This window comes from Callithrix jacchus, chromosome 5, assembly GCF_049354715.1.
Source record: "Callithrix jacchus isolate 240 chromosome 5, calJac240_pri, whole genome shotgun sequence".
NCBI lineage: Eukaryota > Metazoa > Chordata > Mammalia > Primates > Cebidae > Callithrix > Callithrix jacchus.
The window spans coordinates 6865245-6878252 of NC_133506.1; the positions used below are offsets into that span (position 1 = coordinate 6865245).

Consider the following 13008-nt stretch of genomic DNA (forward strand, 5'->3'; position numbering starts at 1 on the left):
CAATATGGTGAAACCCCATCTCTTTAAAAAAAATTTTACGGCTGGGCGCAGTGGCTCACGCCTATAATCCCAGCACTTTGGGAGGCCAAGGCGGGTGGATCACGAGGTCAAGAGATCGAGACCATCCTGGTCAACGAGGTGAAACCCCATCTCTACTAAAAATACAAAAAAAAAATTAGCTGGGCATGGTGGTGTGCACCTGTAGTCCCAGCTACTCAGGAGGCTGAGGCAGGAGAATTGCTTGAACCCAGAAGGTGGAGGTTGCAGTGAGCCAAGATCGTGCCATTGCACTCCAGTCTGGGTAACAACAGCGAAACTCCATCTCAAAAAAAAAAATTCTTTTAATTTATATATAAAAATAATAATGACATTTTCCTAAATACAGTATGGAAAAAATCCTTGGGGGCGGGGCATGGTCGCTAATGCCTGTAATCCCAGCACTTTAGGACGCTGAGGAAGGCAGACAATTGAGGTCAGGGGTTGGAGACTAGCCTGGCCAACATGGTGAAACCCGTCTCTATTAAAAATACAAAAATTAGCCCAGCATGGTGGCACACGCCTGTAGTCCCAACTACTTGGGAGGCTGAGGCAGAAGAATTACTTGAACCCGGGAGGCGGAGGTTGCAATGAGATGAGATCGCCACTGCACTCCAGCCTGGGCGACAGAGTGAGAGTCTGTTTAAAAAAAAAGGGGGGGGGCCTCAACATGCTACTAACAAAAGAAGAACTACAAATAGAAATAAATACTTGAAAATATTTTCAGCCTCATTAGGAGTGGAACTGCAGATAAAAAATCAAGACAGATATTTTTCAATAGATCAGACTGGCAAAGGTTAAAAAGATTGGCAGAATTCAGTTTCAGCAGCCAGGAGTGGTGGCTCATGCCTATAATCGCAGCACTTTGGGAGGCTGAAGTGAGAAGTCTGCTTGAGCCCAGGAGTTCAACACCATCCTGGAAAGCACAGTGAGACTCTGTCCCTTTATAAAAAATAATAATTTAAAATTTTAAATAAAATTATAACAGGAAAACCTTTCGATTTGGTAACTTGGGTACAGTGATTTATTCTAGGAAGAAATTAAACAAGTGAACAATGATCTTTGTCCGAGGTTGTTTAATATAGCATTGTATAAAATGGTAAATATCTGAAAATAACCTCAATGACCATCAACAGTGCTAAATAAATCCTGGCACAATATAATATCATATAATGCTAGGTACTGATACAAAACAATAATATAAATTTAATTTTATTAATTGGATATATGTCCACAACATATCATTGAGTGAAAACGGGACAGGTGCGTAGAATAAACTTAGGTATATTACGATGGTCAAACCAAAATATTAGCACAAAGAGGTACCCAAAATATTATCATTGGCTCTGGGTAATGGAATTTCCAGTGAATTGTAATTACTTTCTTTTTTTTTTTTTTTAAATTTGTTTCATTATCCTCAGTTACAAGCAATGTAATTACTTTCTTAAAACGTTTTTGCATTGTTTGAATTTTTTTTACCATTAGAATATATAACTTTTATAATCAAAATATTCAGTACCAGCCTAAGCAACATGGCAAAACCATGTTTCTTCCCCCGCCCCCACAGACAAAGCCTTGCTCTGTCACCCAGGCTGGAGTGCAGTGGGGTTATCTTGGCTCACTGCAACCTCCACTTGCTGGGTTTAAGCAATTCTCCTGTCTTGGCCTCCCAAATAGCTAGGATTACATGCATGTGCCACCATGCCCAGCTAATGTTTGAATTTTTAGTAGAGATGGGTTTTGCCATGTTGGCCAGGCTGGTCTCAAAGCGCTGACCTGTGACCCACCTGTCTTGGAATCCTGCAGTGCTAGGGTTACAGGTGTGAGCCACTCGCCTTGCCTGCAGAACTGTGTTTCTACACAAAACACAAAAGATTAGCCAGGCATGGCTGTGCACACCTGTACTCCCAACTACTTGGGAGGCTGAGGTGGGAGGATCTCCTGAGCTAGGGAGGTGGACATTGCAATGAGCTATGATGGTGCCACTGCACTTCAGCCTGGGAAACTGGACAAGACCCTGTCTCAGAAAAAAAAAAATAACCAAAAAATTTCAGTAAAGCTCCATTTTAGTTTTAAAATAGCACTTAACTGAACATCTGCTATATAACCTACAAAGTCCATATTCTTATTTATTCCCTACCTCAACCCTACATGGGAGGTCTTATTCATTTATTTTGCAGGTGAGGAGACAACTCAAGGCTCAGAAAGGTTAAGCAGCTTGCTTGGGATGTATCAGAATTTGGACACAGGGCTGCCTGACACAAGAACTCTTTCCATGATGCTGTACTACTTATCTTAATATTATTATTAATATCTAATAATATATGCCTCTTATTGTGTGCCTATTAAGTGCCAGACACTTGATGGATATATATATATTTTTTTTTGAGACAGAGTTATGCTCTTGTTACCCAGGCTGGAGTGCAATGGCGCGATCTCAGCTCACTGCAACCTCCGCCTCCTGGGTTCAAGCAATTCTCCTGCCTCAGCCTCCCGAGTAGCTGGTACTACAGGCGTGCGCCACCATGCCCAGCTAATTTTTTTTTTTTTTGTATTTTTAATAGAGATCGTGTTTCACCTTGTTGACCAGGATGGTCTTGATCTCTTGACATCGTGATCCATCCGCGTCGGCCTCCCAAAGTGCTGGGATTACAGGTGTGAGCCACCGAGCCCGGCCGGATATTTCTTTAATCCTTTCAGCAACACTGCAGGTATTAACCCTCCTGTAGAGGTGCAATAGCTCAAAACGGGTAGTGAGTGCCAACCATGGTTTATCTAGCTTCAAAACCTCCCTGCTCCGTTTGACCACATTTCTTGCTGATTTAGGAGTACACTGTCTTCAGTTGGAGACATCATTTGCCCTGAGGTCTGTGCTCCTCTACATGCCTTTACATCTCCGTCTTGTAGCTTTTTGGTTTGACTGCAGTACTTAAATATGGATTATGGATTTAACCGTAATGCAGATATTTACTTTTACCATGCATTACTTAAACAAGAATGTTGTGAAGTCTTAGTTTATCCGCCAACTTTATCACCCAGCTCAGCAGCCTTCAGTCTCCCCTGGCAGAATAAAAGCAAAATTCAGCAAGTAGGTTCCTTGACGGTCTAGCTCTAGTGTGCGTGGCCACGAGGCTCCCAGAATGCCCTGGGCTCCCTCCTGCAGGCTCCTGACCATGCTTCTCCTGGGTTTTGCAGCGCCCAGCAGGGTGTTTGGCCCAAAGTGCCATTCAGTAAATGCTGGATGAAAGGAGGAAAGGAGAAAGCTGTACACCGTAAGACAAAGATTTCACCCAGGATTGGAGGCTGAATGAAATTCAGTTGAGCAGAGATGAGGTAAGGCTTCAGTGACGGTGACAGGCTCATGGCACAGTCACCTTGAGACCTACCTCTATGCTGAGCTCTCCGGCTTTACACAGTGTTTTCACATAATAACCCTAACTGCTACTACTTCTGGAGAGCTCACCACGTGCCAGGCGCTAGGTGATTTACAGATGCGCTTTCTTATTCATGATTACTATGATTATTATTAATTTCTGTCGCTCTCCACTTGCTCCACACAAGCTTCAGGAGGGCAGGGGCTTTTGTGGTGTTCAAAACACTGCGTGGCACATAGTAGGTATTAAATAGGTCACTGAATTCTCCACTGAGCTCCATGAAGTAAGGATGATTTTTTTTTTTTGAGACAGGGTCTCTCTTCTGTCACCCACGCTGGAGTACAGTGGGATGATAACAACTCACTGCAGCTTCCAACTCCTGGGATCAAGAGATCCTCCTGTCTTAGCCTCCTGAGTACTTGGGACTACAGGGTGCACCATCACGCTTGGCTAATTTATTAATGTTTTGTAGAGACAGAGGTCTCGCTATGTTGCCCAGGCTAGTCTTGACCTCAGTGCCTCAAGCAACCCTCGCACCTGGCTATCTAAAGTACTGAAATTACATGCTTTGAGTCACTGTGCCAGGCCTAAAGTAAGGACGCTTTTATAAATAAAATGTATATACCATCTAGATTTGTGCAAATACACTCCATGATGTTCACACAATGACAAAATCGCCTAAACAATGCATTTATCAGAAACTATCCCACCATTAAGGGATGCATGACTGTACTTGCTGTGACTCATTCTTGACAGTTGAGGAATCTGAAGCCCCAAGGAGGTTTAGAAACTGCCAGAATTGCAAAGCTAGTAAATCGTGAGTTCAGAATTCCCAATCTAGCCGTCTGGGTCTGGCACCCACACTCTTTGCCACAGCCCACACTGCCTCGGTGACGCATCGTCAGTGCTATCCTGCTCTGGGATGGCAAACCAGGAGTCAGGGCAGCGGCAAAGGGCACAGCCACTTTGCTTGGCCTGCTAGACAAGCTCTCATGTTTTCATATTGCCTTTTAAAACCACACAGTTACCCTGTGACGTTACGGATAAGCAAATTGCAATACAGATAAGACCCAAAAAGAGCCAGGAGTAGACAGAAGAGACAGAAAGCAGATTAGAGGTTGCCTAGGGCCACAGAGTTGAAGGAAAGTGGGGAGTAACTGCTAATGCATACTTGAGGCAGTAAAAATGTTTTTTTTTGTTTGTTTGTTTGTTTTCTTTTCTTTTGTTTGTTTTGGGGATAGAGTCTCACTCTCGCCCATGCTGGAGCCTAGTGGCGTGCTCTAGGCTCACTGCAACCCCTGACTTAGGGTTTAAACTATTCTCCTGCCTCAGCCTCCCGAGTAGCTGAGATTATAGGTGTGTGCCAGCATGCCCAACTAATTTTTTGTATGTTTAGTAGAGACAGGGTTTCGCCATGTTGCTCAGGCTGGTGTGGAACTCCTAATCCCTAATGATCCACTGGCCCAGGACTTCCAAAGTGCTGGGATTACAGGTGTGAGCCACTGGGCCTGGCCAGAAAATGTTTTAAAATTAATTATGGTGGCTGAGTGCGGTGGCTCACACCTGTAATCCCAGCACTTTGGGAGGCTGAGCGGGGGCAGATCACCTGAGGTCAGGAGTTGGGAGACCAGCCTGGTCAACGTGGTGAAACCCCGCCTCTACTAAAAATACAAAAATTAGTTGGGCATGGTGGCACCTGTAATCCCAGATACTCTGAAGGCTGAGGTCAGAGAATTGCTTGAGCCCTGGAGGCGGAGGCTGCAGTGAGCTGAGATTGTGTCACTGCACTCCAGCCTTGGTGACAGAGTGAGACTCTACCTCAAAACATAAAAAATTAAAATTAAAATTAAAAATTAAATTAAGTTAATGATGGTGATGGTTACACAACTGTGAATATACTGAAAAACTGTTGAATGGTACACTAAATTGGCAAACGGTATGGTAAGTAAATGACAGTCACACACCACATAAGGACAGCTGGTCAATGACAGACTGCATATAACACAGTGGTCCCATAAGATTATCATACCATATTTTGGCCGGGAGCGGTGGCTCACATCTGTAATCCCAGCCCTTTGGGAGACTGAGGTGGGTGGATCACGAGGTCAGGAGTTCAAGACCAGCCTGGCCAATATAGTGACATCCTTTCTCTACTAAACATACAAAAAATTAGCCGGGCGCGGTGATAGGTGCCTGTAGTCCCAGCTACTTGGGAGGTTGAGGCAGAAGAGTCATTTGAACCTGGGAGGTGGAGGTTGCAGTGAGCCAAGATCATGCCACTGTACTCCAGCGTGATGACAGAGAGTGCGTCTCAAAAAAAAAAATTCATATTTTTACTGTACCTTTTCTGTTTAGAAATGTTTAGACACACAAATACTTTTTGTTACAGTTGCCTACAGTATTCAGTGCAGTACCACGCTTTACAGGTTTGTAGCCTGGGAGCAACAGGCTAGAGCACACAGCCTAACTGTGCGGTAGGCTATACGTAGGCTTGTGCATATACACTCCACGGCGATCACACAATGATGAAATCACCTAACGATGCACTTCTCAGATAGTCTCCCCATTGTTAAGGGATGCATGACTGTAAATCTCAATACATCTGTGTGGGTTGGTTTTTTGTTTTTGTTTTTGTTTTTTTCAAAAAGGAATAAAACACATGGAAGCAAGTAGCAGAGGTTGAATTTCAAAGCAGTCTCCTCACTTCCCCTCATGCTCCCTAAGGTTTATCTCCACCAAGCAGCCAGAGGGATCCTTTCAGAGAATTCCTGTCAGATCCTTTCCCTCTTTTGCTCAGAAGTGTCCAATGGCTCACATGCTCGCTTCGGCAGCACATGTACTAAAATAGGAACGATACAGAGAAGATTAGCATGGCCCCTGCGCGAGGATGACATGCAAATTTGTGAAGTGTTCCATATTTATATTTTTTTAAAGATGGGGTTTCACCATGATGGCCAGGCCGGTCTTGAATTCCTGACCTCAGGTGATCCACCCACCTCGGCCTCCCAAAGTGCTAGGATTACAGGCATGAGCCATTGCGCCCAGCCTGTTCCATATTTTTTTAAAAAAGAAATGTCCAATGGCTCAAAAATAAAATCCACTTACCATTCAGATTTGGCCCCTGCCCACATTCCCAACCTACTGCCCACTAGGTACCCTTAGTCCCCTTGCTGCCCCTAAATGCACTCCCACCTCCTTTGCACTCTTTTACTTTTTTTTTGAAACAGAGTCTCGCCCTGTTACCCAGGCTAGAGTGCAACGGCGCGATCTCAGCTCACTGCAATCTCCGCCTCCTAGGTTCAAAGGATTCTCCTGCCTCAGCCTCCTGAGTAGCTGCAATTACGGCACATGTCACCACACCTGGCTAATTTTTATATTTTAGTAGAGACAGGGTTTTACCATGTTGGCCAGGCTGATCTCAAACTTGACCTCAGGTGATCCGCCAGCCTTAGCCTCTCAATGTGCTGGGATTACAGGTGTGAGCCACCGTGCCCAGCCACACTCTGACTCTTACTTTTTAGAATATTCTGCCTCCAGGTACCAGATGCTCACACAGCTTGCTCCCTAATTTCATTCAGGGCTCTGCTCAAACATACATCTCATCACTCCAGAGATGCCTTCCCTGCCCTCCCAATCCAGCTCGGCCATACCCCCAGCTCTTTACTCTCTGACCTGCCTGGTTTTACTTCAGAGCACTTCTGACCACCATTAGACACAGCATGTGTGTCCTTTGACAACCAGCTGCCTCCCCTATTAGGATGCGACTGACATCCCTTAGGGCAGGGCCTTCCTTCTATATCCCCAGGATCTAGAGGAATGCCCAGTACTTAGTAGATGCTCAAAGAATGAATAAATGAATCTGACGCCAATGCCCTGGCTCCTCACTGTCCCTGGAATAATCCAGCACAGGGTGATCACTGCATAACAAAGCCCTTTGTGGAAATCTGTGACCCCTCCTTTGTGCTGTATCTGTGCCACTGCTCACCTTAAATTTACTTATTTGTGAATGGCCAGAATTTCCTCCAGACTGAGAGTTCTTCAAGAGCAGGGTTCACAGCTATAGCCCATGACATAGAGTCTTGAACAGCAGAGGTTAATCTTTTGTTGACTGAACAGAAAAACAAATCCCTGAACCAATGGCAGAAGTTTAATTTCTCTGCTGCCAAATGCAGAAAAGGGGCCACCTTCCAGCCCACTGCCCTGAAAAAAGACTGGGCCCCATTCCTAGGGAGCTAAGACCTTGGAGTCAAGCTCAAGTGCTCCTTAGAATTCCTTGGGTAGTAGCTGTGCCAGAGAAACCTCCTGGCAGAAGGCAATTTGCCAACTCAGCCCCGAAAGCTGCGTGAACAGCAGGCCAACTTAAAGCAGGCACTTAGTGAAACTGCTTTCTGTTATCTCAAAAAGAAATAACAGCATGCCAGGCTGGCTTAAGGAGAAAATACTCGAGTGTAAATAGGGCTGCGCTTTGCTCCCCTGGTCTCCAAAACACACAAAAGCCTCCAAGGGCTCTCCCTCCAACTTGAGCCATGGAGTTGAGACCCTCCCAGCTCCATTCTCCACATCCATTCCATCACTCCAGGCCCATCAGATTCCCCAGTCACCAGGAACTCTCCTTGCATTTATCCATGTTGTCTTCTTCTTTGTCTGGCATGCTCACCCTTCCTTCCTCTGTCACACAGGCTAGAGTGCAGTGGCGCAATCATAACTCACTGCAGCCTTGACCTCCCAGGCTCAAGTGAGCCTCCAACCTCAACCTCCTGAGTATCTGGGACTACAGGTTCATGCCACTATGCCTGATGAATTAAAAACATTTTTTGTTTGTGGAAATGAGGTCTCACTATGTTGCCCAGCCTGGTCTTGAATTCCTGGCCTCAAGTGATCCTCCTGCCTTAGCCTCCCAAAGTGCTGAGATCATAGGTGTGACTCAGCACACCTGGTTCCTACTCATTCTCTGTTGCCTCCTTTGCAAAACCTTGCCCTTCCTCTCCTTCCTCTGACAGATAACACTGTGTTGTGAGCTGTAGGTGTCAGTACCGATCCAGCCATCTGACTCACCTCAGTGTCAACATTAGAAAACACAACATGCAGGGAGCACTGTCTAGTTGGAGAGACCAGTGCAAAGAAATACATAATTACAAACTGGGAACAGGGCTAAGAAGGAAACAAGACATGGTGAGAGACACCACACAGCCAGGTGGAGATGGGGAAAACCACCATGGGGAAGGCTTCTCTGAGGAGGTGACATTCAACTGCTTCCTGATGGATGAGCAGGAGTTAGCCAAGCAAAGAATGGGGAGAAAATGTTTCAGGCAGAGGGCATGGCATGTGTGAAGGTGTGAAGGTGCTGGGCAGGAAAGCACATGGCATAACCAGGAACCAATGGAGGCCTTTGTGGCTCCGGCCTCAGAGGACTAGGAGGGCTGTGTGGGGAGAGGAGGCAGGCCTCTTGGGCACCAAGTGCTCTGAATTGCCATCCTTGTGTTCCTGTCTCCCATCTCCTCAGAAGGACCATGATGCATCTACTCACCTCCCTCTCTCCAGGGCAGGGCAAGACACCTGGTACACAGAGAGCATTCAACAAGTGGCTGCGAGCTGCACTGTCCCCTTGAGATGCGGTGAGCCATCGCTCCCTCTGCCCGTTCCTCCACCCCAACAGTTAAGTTCCCCGTTGGCACGCCTCACTGAAGCACCCAGGGACCAGTTAACCACAAGATGAGTGAGAGAAACTGAGGATAAAACAGCAGCTGCAAGAGCTACAGTTACGTCCTTGACAAATGCCACTGACAACCCAGTTGGCAGATGTGGCCACCACATGGTCCTTGGAGACCAGATTCTTAGGGTAAGCTTCAATCAGATGGTGACTCTAGTAACAGAGGGCCTGCCAAAATCACAAGCCCTAAGACTTAAATGATCAGTTTGAAGTTCAAAATACAGTTTCCAAAATTCAGTCGTTTCTTGATTAAAATTTTAAAAATTCAAAAGACAAAAATAAAACTGAGTTGGTAGGAGTTTCCAAGTTGCCCAGGTGCCCTGTCTGTCCTGTATCTCCCCTCATGAATTAGACTCTGGCCCAACCAAGAATTCTGTCATTTCCTATTTTCTTTTTTTTTTTTTTTTCAGACGGATAGATGGAGTTTCACTCCTTGCCTATGCTGGAGTGTAATGGTGCGGTCTTGGTTGACCACAACCTCCACCTCCTGGGTTCAATCAATTCTCCTGCCTCAGACTTCTGAGTAACTGTGATTACAGGCATGCACCGGCTAATTCTGTAGAAACTTAGCAGAGACAGAGTTTCTCCATGTTGGTCAGGCTGGTCTCGAACTCCAAACCTCAGGTGATCTTCCCCCTTGGCCTCCCAAAGTGCTGGGATTATAGGTGTGAACCACCACGCCCGGCAAATTCTGTCATTTTCAAGAACACACAGTTCTTCAAATCACACTTTGAACTCCTGCTTTCTGAGTAATGGATTCTGAACTATTCTAAACGACTCATTCTTTAGGCTAAGCCAAGCTGTTTCTTAACTATTTTTGGAAGGGTGGGGAGTAAACAGACATTACACATAGTTTGAAAGCATCTCAGGAAGAAACACAATTATGAAACCTTTGCCTGAGTCGCACAGGCCACTGTCCCCTTGTGTTCTTTACATTTTTTGTTGGTACCTTTCCAGTCCTAGACTGAAATCTTTTCTGCAATAGTTCTCCATGCTTCCCTCTAGTGAGGGTAAAAAGGGACTGCAGACACCTTCTTGTGAAATTCGAGTCTGTTCTGCAAACCCTTGCAAATACTGTTCCCCCATCCCTTCACAAATGCCCTTCCCTCCTCCTTGCCCAGCTAACTCTTGTCCTTTAGATCTCACTGTAACTGCCATTACTGCCATTTCTTCAAAAAGCCCTTCCCTACTTTACCCACCCCATCTAAATTACGCCTCCACTATTCTCTTCTAATATTCTATTATATTGGCCATGCAGGGTGGCTCACGATTATAATCCGAGCACTTTGGGAAGCTGAGGCAGGAGGATCACTTAAGCCCATGAGTTCAAGACCATCTTAGGCAAAATGACAAAATCCCATCTCTTAAAAAAAAAAAAAAATTAGTCGGGTGTAGTGGTTTGCACCTTGGTTCCAGTTGCTTGGAGGACTGGGGCAGGGCTGTTTGAGCCCAGGAGGTCAAGGGTACAGTGAGCCATGATCACATCACTGTACTTCAGCCTGGGTAACAGAGCAAGAGCTCACCTCAAAAACAAAACACAAAACCTATTCTATAACTTCATGGCATTGTCACAATTCGCAATCCTATCTTTATGTGCATTTGGTTAATTTAACATTTACCCATCCTCCACCCCCATTAAAGTGCAAGTTCCATGCAGGCAGGTTTCTGGTGTTACATCTATGTATCTAGTGCCTAGAATAGCTTGACACATACTAGGTACTCCACATACATTGCTAAATGGTTAATGGCTTTTCCTTAGGATTTTCTGAAGATGGTATGTCCAATATTGAATTCTAGTTTCTCAGGACCCAAGGCGTTCATGGTATCTTCTAAACACAGTGCCTTATCATAGCAGTAACCACATTTTTAAATATCTGCTCTATCTACATCCTGTACTTGTTGTTTTAAATGTATCGCTGATCCTCACAACGGCCCTTCAAAGTGAAGATAATCACACCACTTTATAGACAAAAGACCTGAAAGTTCAGAGAGGGAAACTAAATGTGTGCTAGTCACGTGGCTAGTAAGCGGTGGCAATACCAGAATTCAAATCCAGCTTGGAGTCCAGGGTCTGTGCTCCTTCCACCCAGTCCCACGTCTCAACTAGGGTGCACAATCCCCCAGGGTCACTCCAGCAGGCCTAGGAGCATGGGATTCCATGAGACAATGTGTGGCCCATTTTTTGTATCTTTTTTTCTTGTTGGTAAACAACATAAAATATTTTTGTGTTAAAAAAGGCACAGAGCAGCCTGTGCAAAATAGTGAGATCACATTTCTATAAAAAATAAAAAACTAGTCAGGCATAATGGTGCACACCTATAGTCCCGGCTGAGGTGGGAAGATCACTTGAGCCTGCGAGGTTGAGGCTGCAGAGAGCCATGACCACACCACTGCACTCGAGCCTGGGCAACAGAGTGACACCCTGTTCCAAAAAAAAAAAAAAAGCACAGATGTATATTTACGTATGACATGTAATAGTACATTTAAAGAAATATTTATTTATTTATTTTTTGAGATGGAGTTTCGCTCTTGTTACCCAGGCTGGAGTGAAATGGCGCGATCTCGGCTCACCGCAACCTCTGCCTCCTGGGTTCAGGCAATTCTCCTGCCTCAGCCTCCTGAGTAGCTGGGATTACAGGCACGTGCCACTGTGCCCAGCTAATTTTTTGTATTTTTAGTAGAGATGGGGTTTCACCATGTTGACCAGGATGGTCTCGATCTCTTGACCTCCCAAAGTGCTGGGATTACAGGCGTGAGCCACCGCGGTCGGCCTTTTTAAAGGAATTTTTAAAACAAAAGACAAAAGTTAAAAGAAATTTCATGCCTGTTGGCCAGGTCTGTCTCAGGAACCTCTATGGAAAAACATGAAAAGCAGTTACTTGTCACTCTGCCCTTCTTCATTTTATGTCTATTTTCTTTGTTGCTATATTATTTATTTATTTTTATTATTTTTTTGAGATTGAGTCTCGCTCTCGGCCCAGGCTGGAGTGCATTGGTGCAATCTCGGCTCACTGCAATCTTCTCCTCCTGGGTTCAAGTTGTTCTCCTGCCTCAGCCTCCCAAAGTTCTACGGTTACAGGTGTGAGCCACTGCACCCTGCCTCTTGTCGCCATATTAGATAACATCAGCATCACAACTAAATCTTCATTTTCCTACTCCCACCCAATTAAAATGTTTATCGAAAATGTCAGGTGTCAGCCACAGGCATGTCATTTTCAAACCCCTTAGTCATTTATAAGGACACTTTTTTGTAGGTACAATAAATCTGATTGATTTTTATTACACATCTTAGTTTAGAATCACTTTTACATTCCTAGACAAAGAGATGATACAAATAAATATCAATTGTAAAACTTAGAGCCCCAAGTATTGATTGGCATATTCTTCGTCTAAAGGTAGCCAAAGAGAAGGTCAAGATCAATAACAACTTCAAAGAGCCATGAAGCTCACTGCCTCCTGCCTGCCCCAGGATCACTCCTTTCATAAATAACCCAGAAGCATTTCATTCAGGAAACAAGGACAGGCAGAAAGGTGACAGATTTCTCAACAGTACAGAACAAAGCCTTGTGTGATAGACAATCGCCAGGCCCACTATTCTCAGCCAGTTCCCTCCGAGCATTGTTACTATGGCTTTTAGTATTAACAGCCCCATTTTCGTCCACTGATGGGGTTCAGATGGTCCAACACGCCTCAACCCCAAGTGGGAAATGTGAGGCAGAACCGATATCCACGTTAACAGGAAATGGACACTTCTCAGAAACTTGGCAACGATTCTACATTCAGTGAGGGAGGACTTGTCAGAGTCAGACAGGAAAAGCAGAGCATGGCCCCTGCCCACGCTGCAGCACTCTGGCGCCCTTGGTCACGGAGGTGTAGGTGAGCGATTCA

At 45.2% G+C, this 13008-nt stretch overlaps 1 non-coding gene across 1 annotated transcript; it reads left to right on the forward strand.

Annotated features, from left to right (window-relative positions):
* The first annotated feature begins 6225 nt into the window (after positions 1-6225).
* On the forward strand, positions 6226-6332 carry LOC118154210 (U6 spliceosomal RNA). Its single transcript, XR_004744101.3, has one exon. It is a non-coding gene; the product is annotated as a U6 spliceosomal RNA (small nuclear RNA).
* The last annotated feature ends 6676 nt before the right edge of the window (positions 6333-13008 follow it).